At 43.1% G+C, this 13,208-nt stretch overlaps 1 long non-coding RNA gene across 1 annotated transcript in view; it reads left to right on the top strand.

Annotated features, from left to right (window-relative positions):
* Positions 1 to 4,149, top strand: part of LOC109282321 (uncharacterized) — a 75,454-nt gene extending 71,305 nt beyond the window's left edge. Inside the window, exon 3 of the long non-coding RNA XR_002089268.2 lies at positions 3,770 to 4,149. This is a non-coding gene — a long non-coding RNA (uncharacterized LOC109282321). The remainder of the gene's footprint in view (positions 1 to 3,769) is intronic.
* The last annotated feature ends 9,059 nt before the right edge of the window (positions 4,150 to 13,208 follow it).

Below are 13,208 nucleotides of genomic sequence, written 5' to 3'. Positions count from 1 at the left end.
GAACTTAGGATATGGGACTACAGCTTTGGTTCAATATAGCTGCTCCTATATTTCTATTGTTTTTCTCTAACACCCTCATCTCCAGGCTCCCATCCACAATTTTTTTCCAATTTTCACATAGATCGACACCTTTAAGATTAAAGAAATACCAAAATATTTTTCCAAGGAAATAGTCTAAGAAGATTTTCAATTCATGGCTCAAATTTTTGAGTTTTCAAAAAAGTCTGATAGGCATCCAACATTTTCCCCCTGCTGGAATGAGATGAAATTCAGATTTTGCCATTGCTGGGATAAGACAATAGGGTCAGATAAGTCTCCTATCCCACGGCCTTAAAACCTTGACCTTTGAGACAGGGACTGGGTGGACAAGTAAGCAAGGACCATGTGTCCACTATCCCAATGAGCAAGCAAGAGAGATGTAGTTAAATCTTCGGTCCACTCCAGCAAAGTGAAACTCAGGATGAAAGAACAAATGTCCCTTAAATACACATGTAGTGCAGAATACTATTCTCTGGAGAAAGGGAATACCAGAGAAAATAATGCCTATCCCTGGGTGGTTCTAGGACAGCACTGCTCTCTCCTACCATTTCCAACAGGCAGATTGTATCAGCCTAAGCATGTACAAACATTATATTACTTTTATTCCCAAATCTATCATTTTTAATGAGCACAGCATTAAAGTTAGGGGGAGAAAGTTTGAGTAGCTGGGGTGATCAACATTGTTTTCTATTTTCCCTTTTTTTCCCCTTGGTTGAAAAGAATGTAATTGTAGCAGAGCCTTAGGTGATGTCACCCCGCTCTCTCTGTCTATCATGGACGTCCTTCTGAATAGAAAGTTAGCAGCCCAATAAATTTTTTAATTTAATTTGGGCTGTGTTTCTGTTCCATGGCTGAATGCCAACATTTAGTCCAAGGAAAGTATGGTAATGATTTTGATTTCACATAAAGGGCAGCATATTGGAAATATTCTTCATAATGAGACTTTGATTTATGACACTGGCAATGTGATCTCTTCCAGCAGTGAGTTATTAGCAAATATTTAGTGGTTAAAAAGGTCCTGAAACCAGACAGCTAAATCCATTCATTAAATATCTTTATATATTTGTGAGACTGCATTGTCAAGTAAATCATGGATTGGTTCCTAGAATGTTTTGGGTGATATTGTTTTCTCTATGAATAGGCATCTTCTCTTGTTTTTATGGAGTATATTTATCAACTCTGTATACAGAATTTTTTTTTTTGCACTTGATGAACGTGTCTACATGAGCTATTAATGTGATATAGGCTTACTGTGCAGTAAAATACTGTACAGTATGCTTACTGTGCTTACACTATATGCTTAGTATGTTTACACTGCTTACTGTGCAGTAAAATACTGCGCAATGATCCTTCCCTGGGAGCATGTTTACACATGCACTTTGTTGGGAGCAAATCTGCTCCCAATGGAAGTAGCTTGGTACAGGGCTGCCCGGCTCTGCCCCCCTTCAGTAGCTCCCTGAGGTGCTAGACTGGGGGATGACAGAGGGCACTGGAGGTGGTCCTGATGTGCACAGAGCCAGGAGAGCTCTGCCAGCTGCAGCTGCACCTGTCTCTTGGCCCTATGCACATCAGAAGGGGTCAATGTGCATGGGTCTAGGAGACAGGTGCTGCTGCAGCTGGCAGAGCTCCCCTGGCCCTGTGCACATTGGTTCACACAACTACCTGTGAGTCCTGTGACCAGTGGGGCTTTCCTGCCCAGCAGAAAGCTCACTAGGAGCTATCCCACTTGTTGGGGTACCTGTTTTTACAGATAATAGAAAACTGTCCATTAGCCAAATTTACTATGCAGTGATTGCTGTGCACATACATGTTGAAGCCTTACTGTGCAGTGCATTAATCTAATGTACAGTAAAGTGTTTCATGTAGACACACCCAATGAGTGCTTAATTTAAAAAAACAGGAAAAATATATTATGAACCATTTTGGATGTTTAATGTTAACATGTTATTGTAAGTGCTGAACTCCCTACTGTCTCTGTTCATGAGCTTCACAGCTTTCATCTTGTCCCTATAATACACTTCTCTTCCAAATGATGATCTTTATCATCTAACAAGAAGCCACCCAGATGAAAAATGAAGCCTTTCTAAGTAAAATTTTCAACAAGGCTGTATCATCATAAGAAATGGAAATAAGGCTCAATGGAAAAGGAATACTTTATTCCCAGCTGAAACACAAAGAGAAGGAAACATGGCACAAATGCTAAGGAGCTGTCATCAATGGAAGGAGCTGTGGCCTGAGGAGAGAGGTATGCACACTGCAGAAGAAGACAGCTTTTACAGATGGGAAGTAGTTATATAACATGATGAGATGAAGAGAGGCAGAGCTCCAGGGGACAATCATCCTCTACTAGCTGGATGCCCAGTCATGCAAAAAACATTTCCAAACAACAAATTAATCTAACAGGAATTGCAGCTGCATAGGAAAGAATGATAGGCTCAGCAATAAAAGTACCCTAGCAGGGGGGAAAAAACAACCTAACAACCTACGCATTCAACATATGGAAGTAGATGCAAGGGAAGATCCTTGCAAATTGTTTGCTTTAGAATGACCAGTTTCTTCTCTCCATATTTTTCTCTTTTTACTCCACCTTCCACCCCACTCTAAGACCTTGATCCTGCATAAATGCATGCCCAAGTTCATGCATGTGAATAATTCCTTGGAGTGTAGAAATTTTGGCAGGTGTTAGTGTTTGTAGGACTGGGTCTGTAGTAAAGATACATGAGTTGGCATTTGGAAGTAAAACAAAACATATAACTTGTGGCCTAACTTTCCTGAGGACATGTTAGATGTAATTCTATGGTCTACTACAGATAGTATGGGTCTGGTACTCTGGAGACCACATTCAGCTTCCAGCCCTGCCAGTTACCTACTGTGTTGCCTTGGCTATGTCACTTCACATTTCTGGGATCGTTTCCCCTCCCAAGCTGTGCCTGTCATGTCTATTTACCTTGTAAATTCTTCAATGCAGAAACTGTCTCTTCGCATGTGTTTGTACTGTAGCTAATGTGCTGGGGCCATAATCTCATTTGGAACTCCCAGAAGTCATTGTAATATAATAACAGCCATAATTTTCCCCTCCCCCCATACTACATGGATATTACAATAGTCTTTCTGTAAATCTTTGTCTTGCACATAGACACAGTTAGATAGGTACCAGCATAACTAATGTAGGTATATACCTGTGCTTGGCCTTTACTGAGTTCATAAATTGCATGTGCTGTTACAATATTTTTCTCCTTACCTCCTTGTTTTCTATAAGTGATGGTATCAAGGCACTTTACTTCAAATGCAAAAACAAAGTGAATTTGGGTCAACCTGATGTTCAACGTATCTGCAATTTCACAATGTCCAGAGTTGGGTCAGCTAAACTCAAAGGAGCAAACCCTGAAAAATGGTCAGTGTTGTTTCTGTTAGCCAAGCATGCCTGAATCGCTTTTCAGTTACCTCATGTCCCTAGCCTATCTTGATTGATTTTCTTCTCGCTGCGTAGTTCTATAATCTGCAATTAAGAAAAATCCTAATCAAATGAAGGCTCTTAAGGGAAGAAACAAGGCATAGAGCACTTGGATGGATGTGGAAGATTGTCAGGACAGGCTGAACCAGGGAAAAGATAATCAATGTACATGGTTTAACTATGGGACAACTTAAGGACAAATGTTGGAGAAATATAACATTTTGTAAGCATTACTAATCTGATATATATGCCGACTTAAATTGTTTTTACTACCAGGACAGTTGCTGTGGGTCTACAACCTGAAGCCAGAAAACATCACAGCCTTAATAGTGGCAGCTTATATCCTGCACAATATTTGTGAGACCCGGAGGAAGGTTTTCAGTTAGACGTGGACAGGCAGCACATGGCACGAGACAATATCAGCATGGAGAAGCTGGTCTGGTGGTCCTTGAACTGAATTGCCTTAAAGTACATATTATGGATGCTGCCAACAACTAGCAGTGATTGTTCTTCGTTATATTTTTTTTGCCTATTTACAACAGAAAGCATCAGTGCCTGCAGTGCATTTTTGTGAAAAGTAATGAGGAGAAGTTTTCAGTTTGCATGGGAAAGGTATGGGGAGTGGAGGATGAGCAGGTTATAGGGGGAGGGGTTGGAGCAGCTGCCTTGACTGGGCTAGGGGGCTATTATTTGCAGGTTGGCATTGGTTCGGGGGGGGGGCACAGCTCATTACCTGACACCACCTAGCCACCCTGAATCATGTCCTGTGAAGGGTTAATTAAACCTCTCGTTGGGCAGGTGGGGGGTGGGGGGGTGGGATGGGGAGTGGTATGAACAGTCTGCAGGAGGCCTCTGTTTTTTGGGGGAGGGGAGGGGAAGGGGTGCACTTGCCTAGGTTGTTGGGAGGACCAAAATCCTCCTACGAATGTCTGCTGTATCCAGCCGCATCTTACCCACCTCTATATCCAACTGCAAAGAACGTTTTTTGGGTTAAAGAAAAGGTCTCCATTTACTAAACCATAATTGTTTATCAAGGTGCTAACATGCTGTCACATGGAAAGATTGAGGGGGAAGGAAATAGTGGGGGGCGTGCAGTCCATATTAACCCCAACATTTTACAAAGCCATATGCTGTGCAAAACACACAATGTTGATGTGCTGTAGCTATTCACAGTGTCATGGCATCAATGGGCAGGGGGAAGGGAGGGGAGGAAGCAAGCCCTGTCAGGGGTCCCCAAGGAAAATGTTCCAAGCCCAGACAGCCTGGGAATGCTGAGAAATGTAGTCCTAAAACATGCAAAACTAACAACTGTCAGATGGACCCAAGGTTTTGCTCCCCCCCCCCCCAACACTGTACTATTACTACACCATTAAGTTTTGTAATAAGCATTCATGGCACATCTGTTTTGGCAACACACCACCACCCACCACCAACAGCCGTAATTGTCAATGGTGGTGTGGAGGAGGATGGAGAGCTGGGGCAGCACCTGCTCCTCTCTTCTCATAGAAATATATATTTCTGATATGATATAGTTAAAAAAATCATATATACATTTACATTACATTCTAACATGGGAGTTCACACTATTCGTAGCAGGGGCTGTGGGGGTGATGCACTTGGCTTGGCATGGGGATTCCCACCATGGGGTCACCTGCTGGAGACTGCATGGAGCCTAGGGGGGTGAAATTGGCAGGGTTTTGGGGTGACAGCAGTTTGGCAGGAGTTGGGGTTGAGGGAGGGGCTTTGTGTGAGGCTTCCGAGGGGTGCAGGGGCTGTGGAGGGAGGGGATTACTGGTTATTACTTACTGGTTTACTGGTGAACATGCACCTCCTGCTGTAATTCAGCAGGAAAGACAGCACTGGGGTAGATTGTTATTTGGCTCCCTCTGCTGGAATTTACAGGGAATTGCACACCGGGGTTAATTCATTCAAAAGCCCTGTGCACGCAAACACAGATGCAATGCACCAAACTAAAAACTTTAAATGTTCTAATCCTCTTTAAATTAATTAGGATTAAATGCCATGATGTGTACATGAACCCTTCTACATTGTTCTGGTCACATGGCTATGCCAATGGCCTAAGGGAATAAATGACTTGTTAAGCATCTATGTCTATTCATTCCTTGGCCTTTTGCTGGGATCACCTAATAAGGTGCTTATTGTAGTGAAAGTGGAAATATTATATGAGCACTTATCCACTGGCAACTGGACTGTTAGAGTGAAGTCACATAGAAGGTAGAGGTGGGCAGCATTTTAGAGACTGAATGGTTCAGAGGGGCATGAACTTTTCTAGGAAACAACTTTGTCAAGATGCCATGACCATAGCAACTTTCTCTAGTAGTGGATCCAGGAATGGGGTAGGGGGAGTGCCAGCCCCTCACTTCGATTGTTGCACAGACATAGCGAGCTCTGAGTTCACTAGCTGGTCAGTGCAGGCACTACTTTCCTTCAGTATCTCTACCCTTCTACTCTTTACTGAAATCAGAAGCAGGTAAAAGGATGGGGCCAGCAGCAGTAACACCATTTGCCCCATTGGGTCCAGAGCCCTGCAAGAGCAGGGGCTCTGGCCTTCCCCACGCCAAGAATTCACATGTGGCATAGCTAACGGGCGTGTGTGACCATAGGATTGCACCCCCTCTGAATCCACCCCTGCCTTTGTAGCAAAGTAAGTGTTTGTTGCTGCTGCTCTTTGCTGGTGCCATTCATTTGTTCACTGTCAACAGGCTCCATGTCTTCTATGAAAGTCTCAAAAATATCTTGATATCTTATTTATCCTGCTCTCCATTACTGCACCTGAACAGCTTTTCTGTCTGATGATGCAGTCTGTGCAACTGGTGCATGTTTGGAGTGTACAGTTGGAGGCCATGCCTTTGCCCCTGTGTTTCTACATAGGGTAACCATACATCTGGGTTTTCCAGACTTTCTTTTTTTGGGTCCTCCCATCACAGTCCAGGCATTTTTTAAAAATTATCAACAAATGTTGAGGATTTTGCTCTGCTCAGCATCAAAGTTTTTCCTGGCACTTCCCGTTTTGCCCTAGAAAGGAGCTGCTTGAAGCTGGGGGGAGCAGAGGGAGAGCAATTGGAGGTAGGGGGCATCATGTACATCTGGGCATGCACATCCACTTGGCTGGCATGCATCCAGGCAGGGTGGTGGGAGTGCTGGCTCTGGATTTAGGATCCAGATACCTTGTTTGGAGCAGGGGGACCCACCATCAGACCGACCACAACTTTTCCATTTGATAGGAGGCAAATGTATTGATACACAGTGATAACAAAAAAGAAACAATACAAATGATTCTGTATATCTACCAAATCCTAGGGCTGTCATCAGAATCAAAGTACATCTGGTCAGGATTCAGGCTCCACTCTGAGGCTGTCTCTTAGGTGTCAGATGTCAGCATGGTATGTCACTATTTTGGAGGTGGGATGCTGAGGCCCACAGGCCCCCTCCAGTGGGTGTATGAGACGGGTTGGCCATGTGGCCTCGGGGATCCTTCCTGGGGGATGGAGACAGGGAACCCCTCTCAGGGAGAAGAAGGAGGAGAAATGGGAAGAAATGAAAAGGAAGAGAAAGGGGGACCAAAGCGAGAGAGCGATGGAGAGAGACCCTTGTTACTCTCAAGTCTCTGCTTTTGTATTCTCCTTCTCCCTTGATGACTCCTGATGATTCTACATCTGTGGCTATCTCTGGCTGGTTCTCTCTTTGTGGTCACACATCTATGTAGCCTTCCAGACTTTCTTCTAATTTGGTCTGTTCCCCCAAAACCGGGACTCAGGTTCCCCTGCTGCTCTGGGCCTTGTAGCTGGTGTCACTTATCTTGTGTTATGGGACAGTATGGTACATGTTCCCCTGGTTCCCAGGCTCTTTTCTAGGCTATGTGTCCTTGTTGTGTTAGACAACCTGTCTGCCTTGAAGGCTGTGATCTCGTGTTATGGCATGCCCCACTCAATTCTCAGGCTGTGTCCATCTGTTGGCCTTATCATGCTAGACAACCTGTCTGCTTCCAGGGGCTATATGGAACTCTGTGTGTAAGACCCAAGCTCTCTATAAATCAATTAACCCCTGCTGCCCATCTTGAACCCTTATATAGCAGGCTTACCTTTTGGAGTTTGGGTTGAGTCCCAGGCTAGAGAATCTGCTGTTTGATTGGTGGAGCCCATCCACCAATCAGGAGGCAGCAAGAGGAGTGAAGCCATGCCCCTTTCCTGAGAGAAGGGGGAGAGAAGCTCCCCAGACCTGATTGTAGACTGCCACACTGTCAGGTCCAGAAGACTTCAGGGAGCCCTGAAAAGTATATAAAGAGCAGCATGTCTGGCATGAGGGGAGATGCGGTGAGGGACTTAAGAAGAGTGGAGCTGAGAAAATCCAGGGAGCTCCTCCTCAGCGGACAATAGGCCCCAGGCTTGTGAAGCTGCCACTAGAGCAGCAGCCTTGGGAGCGGTGCGAGACCACTCAGGCTGTTGACAGCACATAGGAAGAGCCCAGGCTTTGGGAGCTGCAAGCAGGGGCTGAAGCCTACAACCCCGGCAAGTGGTTGGGCATCTCAGTGCGCATTTCGGTGCATGGAGCCCAGGCTTTGGAAGCCATAAGAAGTGGCTTGAGCCTTCAACCCTGGAGGAGCAGTGGGCCACCCGGCGCATATGGCAGTGCATGGTGTTCCAAACCCTGGAGCAGCACCAGGCCACTCAGGTTTGCAACTGCTTCCCTGGTGTGAGGCCAAGCATGCGGAGGCACCAGCTGGATGCAACAGGAGCCTAGAGGTATGGGTTTCGGGACCCGCACTAGGCGGCCCGAGCCCCAGCAAATGGCAGAAGGTGAAAGCGGGCATTGGGACCCACATAAGGTGGTCCTGGCCCCGATGGAGGATTTGAAGGGCAGGGACCAGGGCGGCACAACAGAGCAGGTGGATCCTTGGGCTTGTGAGTACCTGGGGAATGAATCCCCCTATCCCGCCCCCCGCCCCCAGCAGGAACATGGGACATGCCAGGTTCTCCACCCTGAGAGAATGCTGAATGCCAATAGAATGTGTGGAGAAGGGAGGGAAGACTTGTGCCTCCTGTGTAGGAACCAGTTGTATTTAGAGAGTTTTATATTATTTATATCTATATACGCCAGTGTTGTAACAATATTAAGATGATTCAGGTTGGGTTGTTTAGTTGATGTGTGAATTTATTGATAGCTATTTGTGTTTAGTTGGTTGTGTATTTATCCATGGTTATCATATATATTTGTTTCTTTTATGATCCTTATCTATTTGTAAATATTCTTATTGTATTGTATATTAATAGCTATTTTATTATTGGGTAAACAATAATAAATCTGTATATAGTTAACAGTTTGTATTGGCCTGGCTCTATAGAGGAAAGAGGGAATTATCTTCCAATGACACACCTCTCTCACAGTACTCTCGCCTGACCACCCATCCCTTCCAACTGAGGACAGGGCACGCCCCAAGGGTGTACCCGGGCTACACTTATAATGCATATATCTATACCTATAAGCCAATTCCTAAGAAACAAACCTTTAAATACAAATTTCAAGCCAACAGGAGCAGCCCTAGCAGCTGGATGCAGCTATGGAAGGCAGGGTTGGAGGGACAGGGTTTGAGGACTGTCCAAGGTGTGTGTGTGTGTGTGTGTGTGTGTGTGTGTGTGTGTGTGTGTGTGTGTGTGTGTGTGGCTGGGGTGTATGGAGGGGATGGGTGCCTGCTGGTCCTGGGAGAAGCTGTCACTGCCCTCCTCCCCCTACAGTCATATTACCCACCCCTCTTGACAGATGTCCTGTTTTTTGAAACTGGAAATATGGTAACTCTATTTCTACATCCTTCACAATACTTCTACTTGGCTGTAGATGTTTGCTTTGAATTTGCTCCAGCTTCCTTACCCACCTTTATTTCTTGTTCATTTTGATTTCCAGTATACTCCAGGGATGTTTCCCTAACTTTATATGCAGCTGAATTTGTTTTACGTGTTTATCTAGAAGTTATTATTTTTTTAAAGATCCCTGCAACAGTTAAATATCTTACACCAGATGGCATGTTAATACCTGTAACAAGAAGCTTGGTACTCTTGTTACTTTAAGAGAGGGCAGGCTGCCTAAGAAGTAGCCTGCAGGTGTGGCAGTGGCAAATTAGTGTCACCTGACCAGAAGGGAGCGGGGCTTGAAGCATATAAAACCCAGGGCCTGAGGTGGTCAGGCAGTCTAGGACAGATGTGTTTAGTTGATTGTCAGGTGAACCACAGCAGCCACAGGACAGTCTTTTGCTAGAAAAAAAAATACACATGCACACACAATTCTTTTTGCAAAAAAACAAAACAAAACAGGGCTGCAGCTGTGCTCCTGTTTAATATTTGAGCTGTGGTAAGCAATTCTGAAGGTTAGAGGAAGGGACTAAGGGGAGGAGGAGGTCCCAATAGGCCTGGGAGCAGAGCAAAGGAAAGACAATAATCTGAGATTAAGACCAGAGCCCAGGAACAGGGCAGAGAAGGGGCTAGAGAGCCCAGGGCCTAAGGGAGGGGCTGAGAGAGAGCGCATAGAGGAATACAGCCAAGTGCCAACTAGATTGAGACTGGGGCTGAGGGCCCAGGGAACTGATTGATGGTAAATGATTGATTGGTAAGCTCTGCAAGACATGGGCATTGGAGAGAATGGAGTCCACATAACTGGTCCTTAAGGCAATGAGCAACAACACTGGCCTTCATGAGGAGATCTGACTTGGGGAGCCTTGGAGAAGCCTGCCTTTTTGAAAAGGATCACTGCATCACAGTGTGGCAGGTGAGGAGAAGGGGATATAGCACTCATAAACTTTGCTCTCTTATGCTGGTCTTGGCAGAGAGGGCTCCTGGGGCATCATGTCCACCCCTGGCTGGGATCTTGTTACAGTACCAAAGTTAGGGTTCTCTTCTGCAGTGTTTTTACAAACTCCTGAACTTTATAGTTACTGTCCCTGGCACAGAGCTTGCAGAGAGTTCACCTTGTTTCCTGTGCTTCCAAGTCACTGTTATCATCTGTATATATGAAAGCAAACCATTTAACAATGCATTAGGGTTAGAGAGTTGGGTGCAGCTGTAAAAAACAGCATGAGGGCTGTTTTGATGGTTTCTCTTCCCAGTAGTCTAGTCTAATTTTGGAATGTATCTTTGGGCACCCTAGTTTTAAAACTTTATACTAAATTACTTACCTGACATCACAACAACAGTGTGGCAGATTTAAGAACATAACCCAAGTCTTGGTAAGTAAGTAATGCACAAAACAAACAAAATTGTAAGAAACAGAGCTTTCTAAAACATACAGGGGAGGCAGTATTCTCACTTATTTTTAAGCCAGAGACAGTTGCTTAGGAGTATAGGAGCTATCCTCTCAGACATACGTTTTTAATCCATTGTCCCCCAAATATATCTTTCCAGACACCTGATTCTCTTTTTCTAATACCACCCACCATATTGTGCACTGACCTACACTAGCTCTCAGTCATGATTAGTTAGATGTGATATTTAGATAATTTAAAGTTGTCAAAAATGTTTCACCAATTAAATATCATTCACCATCATAAAATATTACAAAATACTTTTTTGCTAAAGACGTTGGTTATGAACATTTTAACGTATAATATGTTGAGCATCTGAGAAAAAAAAAGGAGAAGCTAAATATCTGATATTTACAAAAAGTATGTTATCTCTATGAGATTTTGGCCTCTAATGGACCAATTTCCACCTGTTATTTCAGTGGGGTCGCTCTGGACTGACACATCCAGGAAGAGCACACACCAACTGCTGAAACTTCCTTAGCCTGATGAAGGGTTTTTGAACCCGAAAGCTTGCTTAATAACTATTCTCCAACTATTTGGGTTGGTCTAATAAAAGATATCAGATTCACCCAAGGAACCTTGTCTGCCTATGTCCTTAGACCAACATGGCTAAAACCTACACCCCTGCACCTGTTATTTCTGCATTGAGCAAATGTATCAAATCACAATATTTCTACAAAAGTCAAAAGACCTAATAAAAATACCAGGAAATATTTGCTAAACTTGTGTTTAACTGGGTAGTTTGCAAAACCAGTTTGAAAAGGACCACAGGGTTGCTTTGGAAGCAGTTCACCAGAGGTAAGTCATGAAATGGAAGGAACTATCATATTCATAGTGTGCTTTGATGAAACAATAATAATGTATTTACAAATTGTTATAATTTGAGTTTAGAATAAGGAAACAAGTCCATGATTACTGAGAAACTTTCAGAGGATAAATGATTTCTAGGAAAAAAATGTAATAAAAAACTTTTAGTCTGTCTAACCATTTGATAAAATGCTATTAAATACAATGATTTAAGTACTTTGTTTTTGTTACTACTTTATCATTTTACTTACCTTACAACTTGTACTTGAAAGAAATTTGGTTTCAATACTCCAATAAATTACATAATAAGGAAATTTCCCAATTAAATGGGTGAAAGCCTCTGTCGAGTGACTATCTTATTATACCTTTTCTTCAAATTATGTACTTTTGAAATGCTCTACTGGCTTTTAGTAACGTGCTATTTCACAAGGGTACTTAATCACAAAAATAACATGTGTGATAGTTCAGTGGTTGATGAAAAATACAATCTTAAACAGTTCTTCAAAAAATGAATGCTGAAGTGTTCATGATTTACAGCAGTCAACACAAGGTTTACCATCTAAAGTTGCAGGCAAGGGGAGGAAACACTATGAGAAGTTGGTAAAAAGTAGAATTGCCTTCCATTTTTACTCTGTGTATTAATTATGAGAGATGGCTCGAACCCCACACGCCTAAGATTTCAAAGGCACTGCCCATCTGATTTGAAAAGTGGGAGGAAACATTAGGATATAATGCATTTTTTTTATTTTAAGTGGTTCACATACTAAATAAGATAAACTATAGAGTCCTTAAAATATGGAGACTCTTCATAATGTAATTTTTGTTTTGCTAATAAGATCTAGCCCAGTTTCCCTTAAGAAGTTTTCCATGCTCCTTTGTCGTTACTGAAATTCATGGGAATGAACAGTTTGCATTTAAAAAATTATTTTCTCCAATCAAATTGGGTTGAATCTCATTGACAAAAGCATTACTTTCACTGAAAACATATTGTGTAGTACTGGACAACCTCTTGTTACTCAGAGAGATCCAGATTGAATTGGTTGAATATGAATGACAGAACATTCCCTCTTCATTTGAAAAGAAGCCAGAAGGTTTCATTTATGTTTTAAATAAGCAACCAGTAGTAAACCATATGTAAAGAACTCCATTCCAAGCCAGTCCAAATGGAACAACAAAGTTTCAGAAGGTGTCATGGTTTCTTCCTGATGCTTTACTACTAACTTTTTAATTTAAAAACCACATTTTTTTCCACATAGGTGCTCCAACTCATAAAAGATGCTAAGTCTGCAGCCCACAGAGATGTTACCTGATGTGTAGTTAGGGAAATACTGAAGTTTTGTGCTTAAAACAGATTAACAGCAACATGGTCAGGGGCAGATCAGCTTTCAAAATATTATCCTCAGTAAAGTCCATCAGAGTTGTACCCTTTACTCCACTGGAGCCATGATTTCATCCTGTTTCCAGGTAGGCCATTTTTAGTGTGTTCACATCCTTCACTTGTAATTTGGGCATTGAAATTGAACCTTGGGAATTGCCAAGAAAATGTAAGTGTTGGAAAATATAAAGGAACATGAAGCTAGATGGGTATAGAAAACAGTA

This window comes from Alligator mississippiensis, chromosome 5 (genome assembly GCF_030867095.1).
Source record: "Alligator mississippiensis isolate rAllMis1 chromosome 5, rAllMis1, whole genome shotgun sequence".
Lineage (NCBI taxonomy): Eukaryota > Metazoa > Chordata > Crocodylia > Alligatoridae > Alligator > Alligator mississippiensis.
The sequence above is the reverse complement of the archived record's forward strand: the minus strand, read 5'-3'. Positions and strand labels throughout refer to the sequence as shown.